Raw genomic sequence first — 12,500 nt, 5'->3', positions numbered from 1 at the left:
CACATATTTAGCCGTTTGTTTGTATAAATGAATTTAATATATATATATATATATATATATATATATATATATATATGTGTGTGTGTGTGTGTGTGTGTGTGTGTGTGTGTGTGTTTTCAATATATATATATATTTGTGCATTTACATGTAAATATGTGTGCATGCATTATATATGTGAGTATATAAATGCGTGTGTGTATATATGTGTGTGTGTTATAATAAACAAGTACAACTCTATATCAGTAATTCAGATGTATGTATGTGTGAGTGTAAATATTTAACCGATAAACTCTTAAACTACTGGTTAGATAACTTTGCAATTAACAGGAAATAGTAATCAACACACCAAGGATGGTTGATAAGTACAATATATACTTATTATTATTATTATTATTATTATTATTATTATTATTATTATTATTATTATTATTATTATTATTATTTTTAAATGGAGAGTAGACAACACATTGTGGTGCGTTCTCGGCATCCCCTGTAACTCCTGCTTTTCCTAATTTGTCCCTAAGTTCTCGTTTAGAATGTGTGATTTTTCTGACAAAGGAGGAAGAAGAGCTGTATTCTAAGTCAGCACCTGAGATGTCTGATATTTTTCTCTTTTAATTTCTATCCTTGTGACCATGTCACTGATAAGTGTACTGGAGGTAAAAGTTTTAACTTGGCTGACATTTGCCTGATAGTCAAAGACCCGAACCTTGGATTAACCACTGGGGAGGCCATCCTATCAACAGGTGCAAAGTACTGGGGCTGCCCTATTGGTCTTTGGTGAATGGATTCTGAACCATACAGTACCTTCTCGATATCATATTAATGGTTGATATTATGGCTTTCGCTGTTAACTGGTGAGAAGGAAGGTCTATAGTTTGGCGTGCGTCTCTCGTTGTTAGCTGGTGAGAAGGAAGGTCTATAGTTTGGCGTACGTCTCTCGCTGTTAACTGGTGAGAAGGAAGGTCTATAGTTTGGCGTGCGTCTCTCGCTGTTAACTGGTGAGAAGGAAGGTCTATAGTTTGGCGTGCGTCTCTCGCTGTTAACTGGTGAGAAGGAAGGTCTATAGTTTGGCGTGCGTCTCTCGTTGTTAGCTGGTGAGAGGGAAAGTTTATTGTTGTAGAGAGAGAGAGAGAGAGAGAGAGAGAGAGAGAGAGAGAGAGAGAGAGAGAGAGAGAAAGAGAGAGTATGTGTGTGTATGAGTGTTTCGTTCAAACGCATCTATTTCATTTTAAAATAACGGGGTCACCAGACATTGTGATATGGAACAAACCTGAAAAAAAAACGGCGTTTATTATTGATGTCACTGTCCCCAATGATTATGGCCATAATAGAGCTGAACAGGAAAAGATAACCAAGTATCAGGTCCGCAAGAATGATTTAAAGACGACAGGGTCTCTGAAAGAGACTTTATACGGGTTGTGATTGGAGCAACTGGCCTAGTGAAAAAAGAATCTTAAGAAGTACCTTGAAACAATTCTTGGAAGACCAAGCTGTAATGAATAAGGTCGGAGGTTATATCGACCGGAATGTTGTGAAAATCACACTCAAGATAAGAACAGTAGTCCGATGACTAATAATACATATATCACCCTGTTTGAATGAGTCTTCGTAAAATAATATTCCTTAAATTTTGACTACTATTTACAACCTAACAAAGAATCTTTTCTTACAACCATTTTTCGTTATTTCATATATGAACTCATGAATATATATGTGTCTGTTGCAGAAAATCTTGCTGAATAGAATTATATTTTAAAGTCCTTCCTACTCCATTCCAGACATCCATAAGAATTTCCCCTCTTCTATTTTATATCCAAGTCAGTTAAATTGGTGCTTCTTTGTCAGCCATATTTTTTTAAGTAATCAACCACTCAAATTTTAGACATTTTTATTTTTAAGTAATTATTCTTTTTTTCTTTTTTTTTTGCTGGCTATTTATATTAATAAAGAAACTTGAAAATAAATTAGAAAGATTTTCATTTCACTGTCTCAAGTTATATTTAGATCGGTTATGAAGATTTTTTTTTATCGTTCGAGTTCGACATTATTTGGAGTCGTTTCTTTCTTTTTTTTTCTTTTTTGTAATATATCACAGAGATTCTATTTAAAATGCAAATTAGTAACATTTATTCTTTTCTTAAAGTCTAAACAAGTACAATAATAAAATAGTAATTACTTGCGACCTAATTCTTTCAACAAACTGTCCACTTTTGTCCAGCCAGTCTGCATACGCCGAGCCACAGAAACAAAGCAAATATAAATTTCATTGTCAAACCAAGAATTCAAATCAGATAATAATCAATTTCACTAAACAACTCAGTTAAATATGCAGATTAGTTTTAAAAATTCAGAAAATTGAAGTAAAGCCCGAGTTATAAAAGATATACAGAAGATCTATCTAAATATATTCCGATCGGAGCAGTGGCAATCTCCAGAGTCGTTCCCCTCAGCGCCAAAGCCGTCAGAGTCTAGGTCATTGTTGAGATGACTGTCCCAGGCTTTATCTTCTCCATTTTGGAAAGGGCTTATTTTATTGCTAATCTCTTGAGGTACCTCTACTAAGAAATGTCGATGAGGCTGTCAAAACATTCTTTTGCTGGATATATATATATTGCCTTTCTATAGGTTATATTGTACGCATCCGTTATAGACCAAAGTTCTCCGAAAAAAAATTTCACTTAATTTCATCAAGTATGTTTTTTTACAGCGTGAAAACAATTTGTTATGATACCGAGCAAAAGGTTCGATTATTAGGAAGAAAAGCTAGTAATAAAGATGGGGAGGGAGCGTCGGCGCTTTACATTGAGTTATCTCCCCATGGCGTGTTTAATAAATTCTATAATGGCTGACTTCAACGCGCTCTCATAAGAACGTGTTTTTTCCGCTCTAAAAAAACAAAAACAACAAAAAAAACTACTCAATCAAATTAAATGAAATTATTTTTCGGAGATCTTCAGTCCAAAACGGATACGTACAATATAACCTTTTTTTTTTTTTTCGATATTTTCATTTTTTAATGTCTTGATTAAACTGCACAAGTACCTTTCAATCTTACTTTCTAACACTTGTGTGCCGTGGAAAGGAAGATAACTTAAGTAGCAGATTACTGAGTCTAGCTGTTTAACTTTAATTCCTGTTTTGTGACATATCGAAATTTTACGGTTATTTTATTATATAATTTACACGATTCTATGAACATCATTTGGACTACCACAGATAACATCACATGGAAGGGTTACCGTGTTCTATATCAAAGATTTACAGCCGGACAGATATATAAAAGACAAGGCCATCAAGCCAGACATTGTGATATGGAACACACCTGAAAAAAACTGTGCTTATGGCTGAACGGGAAAAGATAACCAAGTATCAGGACCTCTAGAATGATTTAAAAACGCCAGGGTCTCTGAAAAAGATAAAGTTTATTCTGGTTGTAATATGAGCAACTGGTCTAGTGAAAATGAATCTTAAGAAGTACCTGGAAACAATCCCTGGAAGACCAAGCTGTAATGAAATACAGATTGCGACCATAAAGGGAACAACATCTATTCTAAAAAGAGCCCTTGGATAGAAACTCAAATCGTAATGAATCGTAATGAAAGTGTTAGCTCCGGGAGTGAGTTAGCTCCCTTGATCTCTTAAAAAATTACTCAAGTGAAATTGAACACACGTTGCTGTTTACCTAAAGGCGGTCGTACTCGTACATTCATGCCTTTTTTAATGTCATAAGCATACAAATGAAATCTGGCAGAAGCTTTCCAATGGCACCGGTGAATAAACCTTTTACACACACACACACACACACACACACACACACACACACACACACATATATATATATATATATATATATATATATATATATATATATATATATATAGCAGGGAGATCCAACGTTGTCTAGGATAGAATGAGAATCAACAATATTTTTTATTGTCATCGAAATCAGAGAAAATCGATAATTGTTTAATCAAATTGATTGATTGAATGTTCTAGTTAGAGACACTCACCCCCACGGTATACAGGGAAGAAGCGTCACGTGCCTTCCAGTGGTGACTTAGTCCACATTGCACTGTAGAGAATCTACTGTGGATTTGATAAACTTATCTGTAAATAATGGCTTCACTTGAAGTTTAAAATGCAAAATTTAAGTATGGATTAAATGAATGTGTTTCTGTGGAGCGAACTGGATCCGAATTTGGCACACCCAGGTTTACAGTGCGTGTCGTTAACCTCACGGTCACCTTCAATTCCCCGTGCCCTTTATGCCTACTTTTTTTTTCAACGAATTATCAAATAAAACCAACAACAAAAAACAAAGAAACAAAAAAGATATGGTCGCTTACTTAAAAAATATTTACGGAATGTTTTTATGTAAATATGTCATCTAAATTACTTTAAATTTGTCACTGACAGGAAATGAACAAATGACCTCTCAAACAACCCGTATTCGAAAGCAAATTCTACTAATTAGAAAAACAACGATATGGAAAAACTACCCCCCCCCAAAAAAAAACAAAAACAAAACAAAACTAAAACTTGTCTGTTAAAGTTTCGTTGTCTTTGCCGCGCGTGTAATTGTCAATCCTTAACCACACATCTACTGAATCGGTACTGCTTGGGTCCCGTGGCAAGGAGAGACCAAAGACTGACTGGAAACAATGACAAGCTAAGCGGAGATCACATGCACCTGGAATTTCCAAATGGTCACCCATTTTTGTACTGACTAGGTTTAACGTTGCTTAACTTCGGTGATCTGACGGGAATCGGTGTGTAAACGTGATTTTACTGTATATATAGATTGTATCAGTAAGTAAAACAAGACATAACTTGTAAGATAAGGGAAATATATGTACTTCATAGCCATACGACTAAGAGAACAATTATGTTTTCTATCTGATCATTTTTTGTAAAGACAACATTCGCCTGGTTGTGTATAATTAGTGTATTATAACAAATCAACAATGTTTCTATGAAGGAATACGAAAGGTAACAGCTTTTCAAATGTAATACAATTTGGCGATGAGAAGGAAATACTAATATGATTCAGTGAAAGTTTCGCAATTGCTGCACGTAGGCAACTCTTGAGAACACGTGACTAGTTAGCTTCTTTTTTTACCTGGAACAAATTTCTGAAGAGAACATGTTCAAATGAAACACCGACTCCTCATAACATCAATGAATTCAAGTGGAAACCAAACTATGGTAAACTAGATGAAGTGACCCTATTTACTTGTATCTCCAAGAGGCTAAAATTAAACACAAAGTCAGTTTTTGATGTAGCGAGCACTCAACCACAAAAAAAAAAAAAAAGATCACTCTGGATTGTGACAAAAATAAAAATTGACTTAATCTATAAAGATTTCCCCTCCACTGATAGAGACCAGAAAAATATTATATATAGTATCAAAACAGATATTTCACAGAAGTTCAAGCAATCTCAAGATAATTTAAGCCACTGACAAAAGACATCCGGATGCGGTAACTTTAAATTAAAATAGATGTTTGAAAGTATTCGTGGATTTACTTTTCAATAACCCCTTTAACAGACTCACATTCTTAACTAAGCCTCCATCTTGGTTTTTCCTATCAATGAATTTACAATAAGCAATGGAGATGACTAAGAACTTTTATATACACACAAAACATTACTTCTTATATCTAGATATAAGAGGAGACAACTAAACACGATTGGTCATCGCTTTCAGCAAGTGAAGAAAATGATTAATTACCCCCCCCCCCAAAAAAAAAAACAAAACCCTCTGCATGTGAAAGGTTTATTGTATTTATTTGCTTCCCCACGAAAGCAAATTAGGCACAAGGCCGTTTTTAATGTGGGGGAACCCAGCTCCCCTAAAAGTAGGGTAAAAAAAGGGGCACTCTAGTTGTGACCAAAAATAATAATTGTCCCAGTATAGAGGGGTTCCCTTCCAATGACTGGTACAAATTATCTTAAGTGCAGCATTTGCAGAACAGATACTACCCTTTGATCCCGGACCGAAGGCCAAGAACAACAGGGTATTTATTTGCTCCCCCACTGAGCAAATCAGACACACGGCCGATTTTTAATGTGAGGAGTGAAGGGGAAATGGAGATCAACTCCCCGAGGAGTAGGGGAGCTGGATAGTGACAATTGGTATGAAGGGTTTCCCCTACATTGACCAAGGTCTTATATGTGTTGGGGCAACCCCACATATGGTCTTTGCTTGCAGTATCTGCCGGAACAGTTACTACACTTTGATCCCGGGCCGAAGGCCTAGTATTTATTTGCTCCCCCACCGAGCAAATTAGGCACAAGGCCGATTTTTAATGTGAGGAGTGAAGGGGAAATGGGGACCAACTCCCCGGGGAGTAGGGGAGCTGGATAGTGACAATTGGTATGAAGGGTTGCCCCTACATTGACCAAAGTCTTATCCGTGGGGTCGCCCCCATATAGGGTCTTTGCTCGCAGTATCTGCCGGAACAGATACTACAACAGAAAAAATGTGAAAGGTTTATAATACGGTATCAGTTTGATTACGAAGTCTTCTCCTTTCTTTTTCTTTTTTTTCTTTTTTGATAAACAAATATACATACCTCGGTCTTAGTATTTCTTCACTCTAACAAAACTTTATAAAAATGTAGAATAGTTGAATGTATTGTCAAGTGTTACATCGCGTCAAACTTTTTTTTATTTAAAAAAATTTTCAACAGTTAGTTTTTTTGTGCCCTTAAGTGCAGTAATAAATTGAAATAGCGTCTTCGTATTGCCTTTATTCTATCAATCCTATTTTTAACGGCTAGTAGATTTCACGAGCACACAAATAGAAAACAAGTTGCGAGATTTACACGCTACCACTGGGCTTTGCTTTGATTGTAAATTTGAATTTACTGATTTACAAAGTTTATTTCTACAAAAGCCTAAAGCATTCTTAAGTTAGATGAAATCATGTTATCAACGCGAAGAGAGTTCTTACTTAGGTATGAGTTTTAAATACAGATTTATGTTCTAATTAGTTTCAGTGTATTAAGATTACACTATTAGCATCATACAGAATGGTAGAGTTTTCGTTTTTGTTTTTTTTAAAGGAGTCACCACTTGTACAAGGGCCAGAAGCCACTCGAGAATTGGCAATATCGTAGTAATCGTAAGTAGTGGAAATTTGGTAAATTGGATTACTTAAGTATACGGCTCATCAAGAATTTGTTTACGTTGGGCTTGAGGATGACTATTCGTTCCGCGAGCTGGTAGACCTCGAAACGTCGAATCCCAAACCCTGCAAGAATTGAGGGAAAACATCAGGAACGAAATAAGGGGGTTAAATCGCGATCCAGAGATTCTGCAATCCGTCATGAATAATGTTTCAGAAAGAGCACAAATATGCGAAGCTGAAAATAGACAACATTTAAAAGACATTATTTCTAATAAATAAAGATTGTTTGAATCTTGGGTACCCGTACAGATTAATCAAGACATTAAGAAATGAAAATATCGAAAAAAAAAAAGAAAAGGTTATATTGTACGCATCCGTTATGGAACAAAGTTCTCAGAAAAAATATTTCCACTTAATCTCATCAAGTAATTTTTTATTTTTACAGCGAAAAAACAATTTGTTATGATACCGAGCAAAAGGTTCGATTTTTAGGGAGAAAAGCTAGTAATAAAGAGGGGGAGGGAGTGTCGGCGCTTTAAATTGAGTTATCTCCCCGTGGCGTGTTAAAAATTTCCATAATGGCTGACTTCAACGCACTCTCATAAAAACATGTTTTTCCGCTGTAAAAAAAAAAAACAAAAAACAAAAAAACTACTCGATTAAATTAAATGAAATTTTTTTTGAGATCTTCAGTCCAAAACGGATACGTACAATATAACCTTTTTCGATATTTTCATTTTTTAATATCTTGATTAAACTGTACAAGTACCGAATCTTGCATTATTTTACAAATTTTCCCAATACGTTAGTCAGATCGTGTTGAAATTACAGAAATATATCATCAAAAATAAAGAATCTATTTAAGTTCAAAACCCTTCAATGACTTTTCGACACCCTGTATAAAACAATAGCGATGTGATTTAACATGTCAATGGTTTTGTTACTGATAGAAAAGGGACGAAAATCCGTATTTTTATTGTAGAACGCATTTATAGATTTTTTTCCTTACACTTTTCATTAAGTTCTGCCAGAGTTACTGTCCCTCAAATACCCGGCTTAGCTTTTAAGTTTTTAAGTGATTAATTAATTATTAATTAATTAGGTAATTAATTTTTCATTTTTTAAGCGATTAATATTTGGTTATGTGTCTTTGTAAACGCTACCTGGTGTGGAAGTGGATTTTTGCTTTACCTTAAATTCATCATGTCAAACTGATCACTCACTCTAAATTCTAAAAGATTGTGTCTTTTCTTTTTTGTTACTTAGTTTGTCCCCATGCCAATTTTTCCAGCTATTAATCGCCAAAGAAAGTATGAATTAATATTATATGTCATTATTATTTAGTGATTAGGATTTCATGAATATTGTGTACTGTATTATTAGAATGCAGATATGAGAATGTGGTCCAGCTCCATCAAAAAAATGAAAAAAAACTTCTGTATGAAAGGTTTATTTTCCGGTGCCATTTATAAGCTTCTGCCAGAATTCATTTATGTGCTTTATAACTTAAGGTCAACAACTGATTCAAACTTAATGACTTTCAAAGCTAATGTCAATAAATTCTTGTCCTATATCGCACTATATACCATTAATCAATGTTAGTACTTTCATAGTGTTCCTCATCATTTTACTGATACTCATTCTGCATATTTTCCCTTGTCCTCGAGTGGTTCTTGGCCTAGGTAAGTGAGGAACTAATAATAAAAAAATACACAAATCTCTTCTAATATATAAGTGCACTTTGTTTGTTTATGTGTGTGTGTAGGGGGGGGGAATTTGTTACCTATGGACTCCAAAATGGCTAAGCCGATGTTTTTTTTTTGAAATTTTACACAAATGTACTTCACGTGTCAAGGAATAAGTTTTGTATGAAAATACCTCTGATAATCCTTTCCTGCCAGCCTATGTCAAGCAGTTTCCTCAGTCTGGTGGTGTGGAAGTGATTTAATTTTCTAGTGTGCCGTTAGTAGACAGTCCACGACTCACATCCATAGAGTAAGCTGGTGGGGTATGACCGCTTTATAGACTTTGATCTTTGTTATTGAGGTGATACCTCTTTTGTCCCATACAGCGCTTGTTTCAGTGAGTCTGCAGTTTATTTTATCGTCATTGACTACATTGCGGGAGAGCGGACTGCCAAGATAGGTGAACTTGTCAACCGCATTGAGTCTTTTTCCCCCAATTGAAGTGTTGGGTTCTGCATATGGTTTTTTCGGAGCAGGCTGATGTATCATCACAGTCTTCTTGGTATTGATCAGGAGACCAAACTTTTCACAAACTTCTGAAAATATATTTGCTGAGCTCCAACATGGCAAGCGCTCCCATGGCCGCCAGAGATAACGATTTAAAGACACTCTGAAGGCATCACTGAAGGTCTTCAATGTTGATCCGTCATCATGGGAGCAGACAGCTTTAGATAGAGTCAAGTGGCGGGCCGCTGTTTGTGACGGTGCCTGCAAATATGAAAGTTACTGAAAAGTTGCTGCAAAGAGGTGCAGGAAGGACAGGAAGGACAATGTTTTGAAGCCCTCGACATCTGCTACGATTCCCTGTTCACACGGCAATAGAACTTTTCAAGCAAAGATTGGGCTTATCAGCCATATCCGCACTCACCGATGATGACTCCTCCTACTCTACCCTACAGGATTATCAAATGGTCCTTGTCGTTTCGACGGACGAACACGCAAACACACCTCTGATAATAGATATCTAAAATCGAAAATATTTAATTAAAGAAGAAACAGTTCAATTTTGACCAAAGTTTACACCCTTATACAGCCTAATACCATCAGTGCATTTGAGAAGTTTTATCACCACATAAGCCGAGTGTCTCGACGTATACAATCAACAATAGGTTCTTTGATAAGACAGGTGCGCCTTCGAAATGAATGTTTCTGTTTAGAGCAGAACTGAATCCTGATACATAAGTTTTGCATTGAACTTTAACTGAAACCATTATATAAAAACTAGCAGGAGGACCCGACGTTGTCCGTGATTGAATGAGAATCAACAAATGTTCCATGTTTGTCATTGAAATTAGCGAAATCGCTCATCTTTTAATCAAATCGATTTATAGCCTGCTCTAGTTAGAGAACCCCCCCCTCCGTAGTGTGTTGGGAAGAATCATTGCATGCCTCTCCAAAGTGACTTACTTCATCATACATTGTAGTCTACATTGCACTGTAGAGAATTTACTATTGATTTTATAAACGTATCTGTAAATAATGGTTTCATTTAAAGTTTAAAATGCAAAAGTCAAGTATCGTGGTTCAGTTGTGCTCTAAAAACAGTAACTTCGAATGCGCCTTTGTCCTATCAAAGAACCAACTGTTGATTTTATGAAATTATTTGAATTAAAGTTAAACGTCGATAAGTCAAGTATCATGGTTCAATTGTGCTCTAAAACGAAAACATCCATTTCAAACATGCCACTGCATTACCAAAGACTATACAGTTGATTTTTTAAGCTGGGTCTTTCTGCTTGTGCAATGATAAAACTTCTCAAATGCACTTGTGATGTTCGGTTGTATAAAAATGTTAACTTCCTTCTTTAATTGAATTATTTTGATTATCGATTTTCGATATTTATAGGAGGCATTCCGATACAAAACCTATATAAGAACACTCCCAGACACATCAAGTACCTTCATGTGAAATTTCAAAAATATCAGTCCAGCTGTTTTCAAGTCTGTAGGGAACGAACTTACACATATACGCACAAAGTTCATTTAATATAATAGTACATAATTTTATAAAATAAAGAGCAGTTTCTCTACAGTGCAATGTAAATTACAATGTATTATGAACTAAGTAACTGTGGGGAGGCATGCGAAGCTTCCTCCCCCTGCACCGCGTTTGGTCCTTGAGTTGAGCAGGCAGTGAATCGATTTGATAGAAAAATGATTTTGTGTACAAAGGTATTGGAAGTATCGAACATTCGTTGATCCTTATTTAATTCCGAGCAACGTAGGGTCTCCCTGCTTGTATGTAAATAAATATTATTCACTCATTTTTGCTCCTGTTGACCATATTTCCCACAAAGGTTGAACCTACAATCCTTAACTAGGATTTCCTTTTTTCTTTTCAATTTTTTTGTTAATAAATCATAACAGGTGCAAAATAGACAGGTGTACAAGTAAAAAAAAAAAAAAAAATAAAATAAATAAATAAATAAAAATAACCGAACCCAAGCGAATCATTTCGTAAACCTATAAAGTGCAATTAAAAAAAAAAAATTAAAAAAAATCTCCCATTTTTAATAGAATTTAATAAATCATTTCCATTACATGAAGAATTTCGTGTTTCTTGGCACTGGCTCCTTTATTTACAAGGTGAATTGTTAGAGATTTACAACAAGTCTAATACGTAATCCATTCATAAAACTCTTTTACGTTTCCTTGTGCTGGAAGTATGCCAAGCACTTGAGTCAAGTGCCCCTCACTCAAATTGTTGGAAATGAGAAATAAATTTCTTAAGAATACAAGTATAATTGCAAAGTCTGCAGAAGGAAAAAAAAAAAAACATCATATATTGCAGAAGATTGGTTAGTTTAGTATTAATTAAGGGTCAATGGTTAAGTATAGTTAGAATATAAGATTGTGAAAAACGTTTATTAAAAAAAAATGTTTTTTTTAAATCTCAGATAACCCGGCCCTTCCCAACTGGCATGGTGCGTTCTTCCTGTATATGGACTGTTTCAGATATTGTTGGTCTTTTAATAGAATCATAGAAAGATATGAGCATTAATGATGGGACGATTTCAACACCATTACCGATTCTGTTCTAAATTTCTGATTTACGACTATATTGTAATCTGTTGGGAAACAGTTTGGTGTTAATGTGCTCAACAGATAGGAAGCCTTTGAGAAACCTATATATATATATATATATATATATATATATATATATATATATATGAAAAACGCAGGCTCCTTCAGTCTTGGACAGACTATGGATACCCTCGAAGGGTTGCTTGCCTGTGAAATTTTTGTAGCAGGAGGTGCGCAATCTCCAATCACACCTCTCCTGAGACGACATTGTTAAATACCAGTGGCAAGTGAAGTACAGAAACAAATGCCGAGATAAGCGGAGAGCAGATACAGTACCTAGAATTCCCAAATGGTCACCTATCTGGTACTAACCAGGCTCAACGTTGCTTAACTTCAGTGATCTGACGAGAACCGGTGTGTCAGCGAAGTTATGCCGTGTATATATATATATATATATATATATATATATATATATATATATATTACTCACATAAAATTAATATACAAAAGTATAAATTTATGCGTACACTTTAAGTATTTACTTCAAAAGTGTTCAATACGTAGGTAGAGCTAGTTAGTAATTTAGAAAATATCG

Source organism: Euprymna scolopes, chromosome 4 (assembly GCF_053919585.1).
Source record: "Euprymna scolopes isolate OS-2025 chromosome 4, ASM5391958v1, whole genome shotgun sequence".
Lineage (NCBI taxonomy): Eukaryota > Metazoa > Mollusca > Cephalopoda > Sepiida > Sepiolidae > Euprymna > Euprymna scolopes.
This window is presented reverse-complemented; position numbering follows the sequence as displayed.